This window comes from Nansenia antarctica, assembly GCF_963989245.1.
Source record: "Nansenia antarctica genome assembly, chromosome: 16".
Lineage (NCBI taxonomy): Eukaryota > Metazoa > Chordata > Actinopteri > Argentiniformes > Microstomatidae > Nansenia > Nansenia antarctica.
The window spans coordinates 2,588,122-2,600,333 of NC_137686.1; the positions used below are offsets into that span (position 1 = coordinate 2,588,122).

General features: G+C 46.3%; 1 protein-coding gene across 1 annotated transcript in view; it reads right to left on the reverse strand.

Moving 5' to 3' along the window:
• Positions 1-5,588, reverse strand: part of LOC308171672 (voltage-dependent R-type calcium channel subunit alpha-1E-like) — a gene marked incomplete at its 3' end in the record, with an annotated part of 200,056 nt that extends 194,468 nt beyond the window's left edge. The window contains 1 exon segment of the mRNA XM_080546544.1: positions 5,314-5,588.
• Positions 5,589-12,212: the final 6,624 nt, after the last annotated feature.

A 12,212-nucleotide genomic window follows, 5' to 3' on the forward strand; every position in this document is an offset into this window, starting at 1 on the left:
ACAACAAGGGTGAAGAACAGACTGTCGCCTTCGCTTCTCGCAGTCTGTCGGATGCTGAGAGGAAGTACTCGATCGTTGAGAAGGAAGCGCTCGCCTGCGTCTGGTCCGCTGAGAAATGGCGTACATGGCTCTGGGGAAGGAAATTCCGTTTGCGCACTGACCATCAAGCACTAACAACACTACTGACAACAAAAGGGAACAACCGTGCTGGCCTACGGATCGCCAGGTGGTCTGCTCGCCTGTTGGAGTTTCACTATGATGTGGAATACAGAAAAGGATCTCAGAATAATGTTGCTGATTGTCTATCTAGACTCCCACTTCCTGAAACAGATGCTGCATTTGCAGAAAATGTAGAGTCTGTTGCATCCATTATTTCTGCTCTGAGTGCTATTTCCGAGGATGACTTCCAGTCTGCCAGCTGCACCTGTCCAGTGCTCACAAAGCTCCGTGCACAGATTAGGGAGGGCTGGCCCTCAAAGAAAAACACCCTTGATCCTGACTTACAACCATACTTCCTGATTCGACATGAGCTTGCAGTCATGGAGGACTGCATCGTCAGAGGTACTCATCGGTTGCTTGTGCCTGAGTCATTGCAGAAGAGACTCATTGACATTGCTCATGAAACCCACCAAGGCATTGTGAAGACGAAACAGCGCCTCAGAGAACTGTATTGGTGGCACAGAATGGACTCTCAAATAGAGACACTCGTGAAGAACTGTACGACCTGCCGACAGAATGATAAAACGACCATTACCCATGATGGTCCACTTCATCCTGTACCTCTACCAGCTGCTGCCTGGGAGAAGGTGTCAGTGGACATCGTAGGTCCATTCGAGATAGCACCTGCTGACTGTAGGTTTGCCATAACATTGGTGGACTACTATAGCAAATGGCCTGAAGTAGCCTTCGCTCCCCGCACCGACACCGCTACGGTCATCCAGTTCCTCACCACTATCTTCTCTCGAGAGGGGAATCCAAAGGAGCTGGTCAGTGATAATGGACCTCAGTTTGTCTCCGCTGAGTTTGCCGACTTTCTAAAGAAGAGGGAGATTACACACCTGAAATCAGCAGTCTACTATCCAAGAGCTAACGGAGAAGTTGAAAGATTTAACCGTGTTATAAAAGACTGCCTACAGACCGCATCGATCCAAGGAGAACCATGGAAACCATTTCTGAGAACATTCCTGATGGACTACAGAGCAACGCCTCATTCTACCACTGGAGTATCCCCTTCAGAACTGCTTCACGGACGACGAATGAGAACAAAGCTTGTGATAAAAGACATGCCTGTACCCTCCATGGATGAACATGCTGTCCGTGAAAGAGTGAAACAAAAACAAGTCAAATCCAAACAATACACAGATGCTCACCGCCATGCCAAAGCAACAGACTTCCAGCCTGGTGACCAAGTACGGGTTAGGAAGCCATGGAAAGTAAAGAAAGGAGAACTGAAGTTCACCAGACCAAAGACTGTTGTGACCAGGAGAAGCTCAAACAGTTACCTGCTGGATGATGGAAGAGTCTGGAACGCCTCACGCTTATCTGCACTGCCAGAGTTGACCCCAGGTACTGACTCCGACAATGCACTGGACTGTACTGAGCAAGGGACTGACAAACCGCCGGACTCTGACACAGGTACCCAACTCAGACCTACCAGAAGTAGAAATCCACCTAGTTGGACTAGGGACTTTGTCATGTCTAAGTGAGTGAAAAGATATGCTTAATCTGTGGAAGTTTAATTGTTATTTTGGGTTACATACATTATGCAGAGTGTAGTATGTGAAAGTTCTATGTTATGTTGAATACTCATGTTAGAGTACCAGAAGTATCCTTTGTTGTAAAGGGGAAGATGTTGTGTCCATACAATAGGCCTACACTGCACTTGCCTATATGTTATAATAGGATTAATAATTAATAATAATTTTGCCATTTAGCAGACGCTTTTATCCAAAGCGACTTACAATTACGAATTACAGGGACATTCCCCCTGGAGTAACTGAGGGCTAAGTGCCTTACCCAAGGGCACACTAGTAGTGGTGTGGCTTCAGGCGGGATTTGAACTCACAACCTTCCGATCCCAAGTCCAACTCACTATCCACTAGACCACCACTACCCCTCTTGGATGACCCTAGAGGGCGCTGTTGCGTTACGTGAGACGTACTATGTATGAATAGAAGAAGAAGTTAGTTCCGTGCTGAGTGAAGAAGAGAAATAAAGTACCCTGTCTGTTCCTATACTACTGTGTGATATATGTCCGATACACCCACACAACAAGGGGGTATCACCATTAAAATATCCATGACTTCTTCAACTTGTTTCAGATTTCAATGTATGACACATCTTTTTACATTTTAAATTTTAAAGCTTACAATCTACCCTTTCATAATTTGGAAAAAACAGAAAAATGTTTTTGCCCTACTTGCGGACTTTTTAACCATGCCCTGTCACATATTTCTGAGCTAGAGGTGTTCTGCCAGGAAGAATAGGGAAGATAAGAATTGAAAGACTCTTAGCTGGCTACAGGAAACGTTTGCAAGCTGTTATAGTTGCCTGAGGAGGAGTTACAAAGTACTAGCTGACAGGGTTCCCAAACTTTTGCACAAGGCCTTTTTCCTTGTTTTATTATTTTGAAACTGTAAAAAGTTCAAAACAAAAATTAGGGTTAGGGATGAAATGTGTCATGTTTAACTTTGTACCATTTAGAGGTTAGGTTTGCTTCTTTTCACTTAGATATTAATTGTAAATGGCATTTTGACAAAGTTTTGCACCCCACTGTAGCTCTAAAGCACACACATACCCCACCAGACATTCCACCAGTGGTATCTACAGAGTGGTTTAGGAACTAACTTGCAGATAGAACCCAGTGTGTACTGTGTATATACAGATTGTCACAAGTTAAGCTTCATGAAGATCTGGAGATCCTCCAAGGCTCAAGTGTAGCCCCAGTCTTGTTTACTATCTTTATAAATAACATTGGGAAGGACATGCTTACAGTTAAAGTGCATCTTTACTCTGTCTGTGTGTGTGTGTGTCTGTCTGTGTGTCTGTGTGTCTGTCTGTCTGTGTGTGTGTGTGTGTGTCTGTCTGTGTGAAGGACATGCTTACAGTTAAAGTGCATCTTTATGCAGACGACACAATAGTTGACTCAGTTGTCTCTTCCCTGAGCCAGGCTGTTGATGAGCTCCAGACTGTCTTTAAACAGCTGCAGGCCTCATTACATGGTCTAAAGTTGCTTCTCAATGCTAAGAATACCATGGTCTAAAGTTGCTTCTCAATGCTAAGAATACCAAATGTATGATATTTTCCAGAGCTCGCTCCCAGATCTTAGATAATGTTAACATGCATCCCTTAGGAGGGGACTCAATTGAAAGAGGGTCATCCTATGAGTACTTATTAGTATAAGTATTTGGGTGGATGACAGGCTCTCTTTTAGAGGGCATTATATGAACCTAGTATGGTTAGGCTGGGTTTTTATTATCGAAGTAAAGCCTACCTCAATTTAGAAGCTAGGAAAACACTTGTTCAGGCTACGTTCTTTAGTGTTCTAGACTATGGGGACATTATATACAGTACATGCATGCTGCCTCCTCTACACTTCACTGCCTAGACTCTGTGTATCATAGTTGTCTACGTTTCATATCCAACTCATTATCCTGTACATATCACTGTTTGTTTTATGATCTGGTTTCCAGGAGACAGCATCACTGGTACATCTTTATTTACAAAGCCATACTGGGCAAACTCCCCTCATATCTATGTAACCTCATGTCACTCACCAACAGCTGTTATGATTTTCGTACCTTGGAACTTGGCAGGGCAGCTTTCTCTTATTTTGCGTCTTGGTCATGGAATAACCTCCATAACAGACTACATCTTAATAATCTCATCTCCCTGGGAGAGGTCAAAGCTCTGATTAAGAATTGTGTGACAGAAATGTGCAATTGCTATTCCTAAGTTGGATTTTATCATATTTATCTGTTATCCCTTGTCTGTTATTTATTAGGTTTTATTCTCCAATTGTGTAAACTTGTACTTGTACTGGTGTGCTATCTTGGCCAGGTCTCCCTCGAAATAAAGGTTAAATACAAAAATGATAATACACAATTCCAAAAACCAAAAGGAATTTGAAGGTGAAGCTGTATAGAGCTATGGTTGAATGAAACTCCTTACCAGGTCCAATCTCTAAAACACAGAATAACATTGGTATCAAAAAACAAGTGAAGTAACACCTCATTCCCATTAGATCTGAGCTTAGTATTTTAATTTTATTTTTGTTATTTATTGTTTTGTGAGTGGATGGTTATTTCTTTGTTACATGTTTTGTGATGCTCACTAAGAACTAAGGCTGTGAGTATTGACTTTTTTTTATTTTTAAATTATTTTAATTACATTTTTGTTATTTGTTGTTTTGCATGTTGATGTTTCCTTCTTTGTTACATGTTTTGTGATGGTTTCTTTTATGTTTTGTGTGGACCCCAGAAAGAGTAGCTGATGCTATGCGTCATGCTAATGGGGATCCTAATATACAAAGCCCTCCATAGCCTGGCCCCCCCTTACCTGACTGACCTCCTTCTCCCCCACCGCCCTACCCGTACCCTCCGATCCTCATCCATTGTTTCCCTCACTGTCCCACCCTCAAAACTCAAAGGCTTCGGTCACCGTGCCTTTTCACGAGCTGCACCCCGCCTCTGGAACTCTCTCCCTCAACCACTCAGAGACTCACCCTCACTCCTCACTTTTAAATCCCACCTCAAAACCTACCTGTTCTCCCATGCCTACAGCCTCCCCTACCCCTAGCCATCTCCCCCATCCCGGCCCCCCCGCCCCCCCGCCCCCCCCCCCCCCCCCCTTGACACGCATACAACCTCCCCTACCCCTACCCATCTCCCCTAACCCAGCCACCCCCCTGATATGCATACAGCCTCCCCTACCCCTAACCACCTCCCCTGTCGCTACCACCCCCCTCCCCGTTCGCTGACTCTGTGTTCCATGTTACTTGTTGTTTTTGTGTTTTCCGTATCTCCTATATTGTCAGCGTCTTTGAGCCTCGGAAAAGCGCTATATAAATCCAATGAATTATTATTATTATTATTAATAAAATAAAATGACATGCCAGATAAAGTGCTACTGGTTATTACATTCCTATGCAATCTATACATCCCCACCACCCCCACAATTCTTCAACCCCCCAACCTTACCTCTTTTTCATCTTTACACATGCCAGAGATCTAACAACCCACCCCCACCCTGTGTTTGTTTTCATCTGTACGCATGCCATTTACACGTGATCCCTTCTTGGCTGTGTGTACTCACTCCCACTCCTTCCTGCGGGCCTGCGGTGTGCTCTGAATCTTGTGAGACTCGTGGGCCCTGATGATGTCCCGCTGGTCCACGATGCCACCCCGCCGCCGCTGGATGCTGTGGGGGCTCACCGACCCCGAGCCCGGCTCCGACTGGCCGTCGTCCCCTCTGAAAGGCACGTCGAAGCTGGCCGCCCGCGGGGGCAGCAGGGCCAGGCACTCGGGGACAGCGCGGGGGACCTGCAGGGAGCAGGAGCGGGGACCCTGGGCCAGGCCGTGTCGGGCGGCCGGGCTGGGGGTGGGGCTGGGACTCCGCGGGCTGGGGATGGGGCTGGGGCTGGGGATGGGGCTCCGCCAGGCCTCCGGCTCAGGGAGTGACAGGGACGAGCGGCCGTGCAGATGCATCCCCCCGCCGGGGGTGCTCCCCCTGGAACCGGGGCGTGCCTGGACACCGTGGTCGGGCGTGAGAGAGAGAGACTGGTTGGAAGAGGTGTGCATCTCCGGATAGGTGGGACGCTAGGATCAGCATGGTGCTGGGGAGAAAGGGAGTAAAGAGAGAAGGAGATAGAGAAAGGGAAAGAGAGAGAGAGCGAGCAACAGAGAAGAGCGATGGAGACAGAGAGGGATGGAGAGGGACAGAGAGAGAGAGTAGGTTAACGTCTTTGAAAACAGTTTGAACTGTTCCTTCATCCCCTGACAGTCCAACTGCCACGGTCTCTGCCCCTTTAACATTCTGTCCGCTTCAGGGGCCAACAGTGAGACCTGTCTCTCCACGCTGGGGCCATCCCTTGTGGTGGTGATAGCAACGCTCGGTAAACACTGTAAAAAGGGGGTTAAATGTTGAATCCTTCTGGGGGCGTTCAACTGTATATGATATTTCAAAGCAGGGTAATTGGATGTATCTCGCCATTTCAGGCAGATGAAAAGGGAGGAAAACACTGACCTCCCTGATTATAGCCCCGTCTTTCTGACAGTTTGTGCTGAAATGCGAGGAACTCAAATGCAACAAGAACGAGACATGGAGGATGAGGGATGGAATGGGTCAGGAGAATCAGCCATGCTGAATCTTCAGACTTCTCTTCCTACGCAGTAAAGTGAAATCTCTGGGAAAAAAACTGTCATGTTCAAGCAATGAAGCTGATTATGTTTAACCGTTAATGAAGCTGATTATCTTTAACCTGGTTTTGCAAGTGCCACTTTTAGATCAAGCTGGGATTACGGGAAGCCCTCTTGATAGAAAATCAAAAGATATGTTATCTTGATGTTATCTTGTCTGTGTGTGTTGCTTTACTGCTTCCTTGTGGTGCTACTGTGCACACTGTAAAACAGGTATTTGGTTGTTGTTTTTTACCTGCTTGAATAAAGGTTTACTCAGTGTTTGCTCACTGTACTGCTCTTTGTTGCTTTTGCTTTTGGCAGCCTTGGAGTTATTGTTTCTGAAGTAAACAAACAAAATATTCTCAAGATTCCAATTTACTCTGCCTGCCGAAACAAGAAGCTAAATAAATTGTTGTTCATTCAAATGCCACGGTTTGACACCCATTACCAATCCCTGGAGCCCTATTGGTCCACACATAATTATCTGTTCCGCTTCCAATCAGGCTCTATAACCTGAAGTTGTTATGTGGGACAAAATTGGCAAGGTCGGAAAACAGGGATGGATGCAACCCTATCTGAGACAGACGCAACAAGGCTGCTGCCATTGAGCAGGGGCTGAAAGGAAGGAGCACTAGAACGTGTGAGAGAGGTGAGGTGATCTCATTCGCCCATTCACACGCCAATGGCAGCAAGCTACCATGCAAAGTGCCGGCCCGCTCACTGGGAGCAATTTGGGGTTCAGTGTCTTGCCCAAGGACACTTCGACATGTGGCCAGCCGGGGCTCGAACCGCCGATCTGTCAACCTTGCGATCATTAGATGGCGGCTCTAACCTCCTGCGCCACAGCCACTCACATAATATGGTAATAATATTATAGTACAGAAAGTAGGGTCCAGTGCATGGACTAAATGGTGATGGACCTTGTAGAATCATATAAGCTGATGGAAATGGAAGATCAAATACAGTTGAAATAAACAGCACAATGAAAAAGAGCACAATGTTTGTAGAACAGGACATTAATAAGTAATATTAATATTATATTAATATTTATAAGTAATATAAGTCCCATGGCATTAATTCTGCCATATGGACAAGTCACAATACAACACAGGTTAATCAAGACTGACATGATGAGATGATCAGAAAAGAACAACCAGCCTACCTCACCTCATGTGCTTTTATCCCAGCTCAAACATAGCCTACTGAAGGCTTTAATCGGGAAAGTACTGTAAGGGGTGGGTACAACACAATCACAAGAATACGATATCATCTTGTACATAGCAAATGCCTTTCCAATAGTATTCCTGATCAAAGTGAAACACTCGATCTAGTCTACCTAATTCCTTTGAGATCCTGCGTCATTGTCGATTTGAAAACAATTGCCCTGACTTGTTATCTTGCACAAGACCTAATTAGTGCGCCCACGTACTGGAAGTGTTTGATTTAAGAGATGGAAGGAGTTGGACATGTTCTCAATTGTGCGTGCCGACCGTATCTTAACATGGGTCTGCGACGTGACAGACGTCAATACATGAGCATCCAACAGGTATTGCTATATTGTCGTGTTTTTATGAACAGTGCGAATTGTTCCACAATAACCAATTAAACACAATCAGAGCAAACAATTACCGACAGACATCTGCTAAAATGGGCTCTGGGGGAAAAAACTAATGGAACGTGAACGTTAGGGAACAACATCAATCAACTCATGGAAAAATGAATCAGTAAAACAATATTTACCTTGAAGTGATTTTCGTTTCTCCATACTATCAGTAGAGACTCGGCAGTGTGGAATAAAAAGGGACGTCGATTCGCTGTCTTTATTCTCGAAGTTGCTGTGATTTTGATGAAAAAATAAATGGATTCCTTGAGTGATGATTACCGCTGTACGGCTATATCCAGCTGTGTGTCTGGAGCCGCGGAGTCTAGCTGAGCTCACCGTATAGGCTGTGCCCATATTCATGACTCTGTGCTGGGCTGTGAGACTGTATACTGTCAATGTTGTGTCTGTCAATGTGATTTTGACAGTACAAGAAGATGTCATGCATATACAATGAGATACTGTTTTAGGATGGCATGTTGTTAGTCATTCCTCATTACATTTACTGGGCTGTAAGTCAGTACTGCCAATATGATATCCCTCTCAGTACAAGTAGACATCAAACAATGTTCAATAGTACTGTTAATGCCTATTAACTATCTGTTAACTGATGACTCTCTATACCAGCATTTACATTCTAATTACTGTTAATGTTAACTATGAACCATGTGCCTCTATTGAAATTCCATTATTTTCTACAACAGTATATTCTCCTTAATAGAATATATTGAATGTGCTTCTTTTCCCTTTCTTTGTCGCTTTTTTCAGTCAAAGCCAGGGTGAAGATTCAGGAATGTGGAAACTTTTTTTTGCCAATGAATTATTAATTTACTTTATGACACCGGTACAATTAATTGAATATGAACAACCCTAATGAATATTATTTAATTACTTTTTAATCATTAAAGAGTCATTACCCTACAGGCATTACACTACAGGCTTCGATGAGGTAAATCTACCAGGGTATTTGATCACATTTACCACCAGATGGTGGAGGACTGTTACCACAGGAAAAGTATACAACTGTCAATCAAATCAATCACTGGCATGATTAACCTGCTTTGGCTTTATGCTTATCAACTCTTGTGAACCTACTGTTTGCAATTCATATGCCTGTGTAAGATTAATATGCCTGTGTAAGATTAATATGCCTGTGTAAGATTCATATGCCTGTGTAAGATTCATATGCCTGTGTAAGATTCATATGCCTGTGTAAGATTCATATGCCTGTGTAAGATTCAGGCTGTTGGGAAACAGTCAAATCAGGCCAATCACTTGGAACTGGTTTTCTCCACACCCAGTGACGGTGAGTGATCAAGTTCAGTTTGACAAGAACTATCAAACAATACGGTTTAACATATGGAATGACATGAGGTATTAATGATGCGTATGCTGCTACAGACTGGGTGATGAATCAAAGATCAAAACACTACAAGAGCTGATAGAAAACTCACTTCTCGGTTCAGAGTCAGACCACTTGACTGTGTCTGATAAACACAGGATTCCCAAAACACAGAAGTTGTTGCTGTCTTTTTATTTTCTTACACCTGTTTGTCCAGATATAGGCACACTGTATATACATCAGGATGCTCTCGGTTGTGCCTCTGAAGAAGGGCCCTAGGAAGGCCCCCCCCCCACCTCCCCTTCCCCACCCCCTCTCTCTGTCACAGTGCGAGAGGTAAATAGGCTATTCAAGAGGCAGAATCCCCGGAAGGCAGCTGGTCCGGATTCCGTCTCTCCCTCCGTCCTGAAGCACTGCGCCGACCAGCTGGCCCCGGTGTTTACCCACATCTTCAATGCCTCGCTGGAGCTGTGTCACGTCCCAGCGTGCTTCAAGGCGTCAACCATCATCCCCGTCCCCAAGAAGGCCAAGGTCACAGGCCTTAACGACTACAGACCCGTCGCTCTGACCTCTGTCGTCATGAAGGTCCTGGAGCGCCTTGTCCTGGCCTACCTGAAGCTCATCACGGATCCTGTGCTGGACCCCCTGCAGTTCGCGTGCAGAGCCAATAGATCCACGGAGGACGCCGTGAACATGGCTCTGCACTACGCGCTAGAACATCTGGACACTGCAGGCAACTACGCCAGGATCCTGTTTGTGGACTTCAGCTCGGCCTTCAACACGATCCTCCCACACATCCTTGAGCACCAGCTATCCCTGCTGCAGGTGCCGGACTCCACCTGCAGGTGGATTACGGACTTCCTGACTGACAGGTCTCAGCGGGTGAAGCTGGGGAAGAGCATTTCCAGCTCCAGGTCCACCAGCACGGGTTCCCCGCAGGGCTGCGTCCTGTCTCCCGCCACCCCTCGGTCAAGCTCCTGAAGTTTGCAGATGACACCACCCTGGTGGGTCTCATCTCCAGGGGGGACGAATCTGCCTACAGGGGTGAGATCGAGGGGCTGCAGAGCTGGTGCAGTTTTAACAACCTGGAGCTCAATGCTCTAAAAACAGTGGAGATGGTGGTGGACTTCCGCAGAAAAGCAGCCCTGCCCCCTCCCATCACGCTGGGAGGTACCCCGGTGGCCTCCGTGGAGTCATGCCGCTTTCTAGGCATGACCATCTCTCGGGACCTAAAGTGGGAGCGGAACACCGAGGCCCTCACTAAGAAGGCCCAGAAGAGGATGTTCTTCCTCCGGCAGCTGAGGAAATTCAGGCTGCCGAGGTCCATGATGGTCCAGTTCTACACGGCCATCATAGAGTCCATCCTCACCCGCTCCATCATCACCTGGTTCCCTGCTGCAACGGCCATGGACAAGGCCATGGACAAGGCCAAGTGATCGGCTGTCCCTTGCCCTCCCTCAACTCTGTGCACGACACCAGGGCTCTGAGGAGGGCAAGGAAGATCATGGCCGACCCCTCCCACCCCGGCCACGGCCTCCTCACCCTGCTTCCCTCTGGGAGAAGGTTGCGGCTGCCTAAAACAGTAAAGGCCCGCCACAGGCTCAATTTTTCCCCTCAGCCGCCAGGCTGCTAAATGACTCTGGCTTCTACCTCCCCCCCGCCCCCAAGTCTGCTCAGGACTGAATATGCACTGGACCCATTGAAAAACTCTGCACTGCACTTTATATATATAGCACTATCCAATGTCTGTCCTGTGTTGTCCTGTTTTTGCATTTGTTTTTGTTCATGTATACATGTGAAAAAAGCATAAACGCACCTACTGTAATGCCAAAACAAATTCCTATATGTGTCAAGCATAATGGCAATAAACGTTATCTGAATCTGCTAAGCCAAACTTTTTCAGCTGCCTAAGATGAAAGAGGCGACATTGTGCTTTTTTCACCATCTGGTGTGGTTGTTGGTGATGTGAACCCCCAGGAACTTGATGCATGGTGATGGGGTCTTGTGCCAGCCTCTTCTTCCTGAAGTCCACCATCAGCTCCTTGGTCTTGTTGCCATTGAGAGCGAGGTTATTGACCTGGCTGTACTGAGCCAGGCGGTCGACCTCACTGTAGGCTGTCTCGTCGCCGTCGATGAATAGGCCAATCACTGTTGTGTCGTCTGCGAACTTGATCGTGTTGGAGCTGTGAGTGGCCACGCAGTGGGTGTACAGGGAGTAGAGGAGGACACGGCCCTGGGGGGCTCCTGTGCTGATGGTCAGAGGGGCGGAGGTCTTACAGCCCATCTTCACCACCTGTTTACGATCCGACAGGAGGTCCAGGATCCAGTTGCATAGGCTGGAGTCGATGCCTAGGTCCCTGAGCTGGCTGCAGAGTGTAGAGGGGACTATGGTGTTGAATGCTGAACTGTCGTCTACAAACAGCATCCTCACACAGGAGTTTCCCCTGTCAAGGTGGGTGAGGGCTGAGTGGAGTGCTGTGGCCATGGCATCGTCTGTCCATCTGTTATTCTGGTAGACAAATTGGTGAAGGTCCAACGGTGGGCGGCAGCATTCTGCAGATCAGGAGTTTGATGAGCTTTTCAAAGCATTTATCATTATTACTAGAGGCTAGCCAACTTGTTTTTCTGTCAGCTTGAGCAAGCTACTTATGTACTACAGCTGATACTATGTTGAAGAACCATCTAGGATCATGTTAAGGGATCAGGAGAACTGTGAGTCGAATATGAATTGAATTCGCATTATTATCATATCATCGCATGTGATGGGCCTATCTGTTTCAACGTTTGATTTTCGTTTCAGTCATCCTTTACCTTGAGGCCTATCTTTTTATGTATAGCCTAAATACTATTTAGTAGGCTAAATACCTATAGG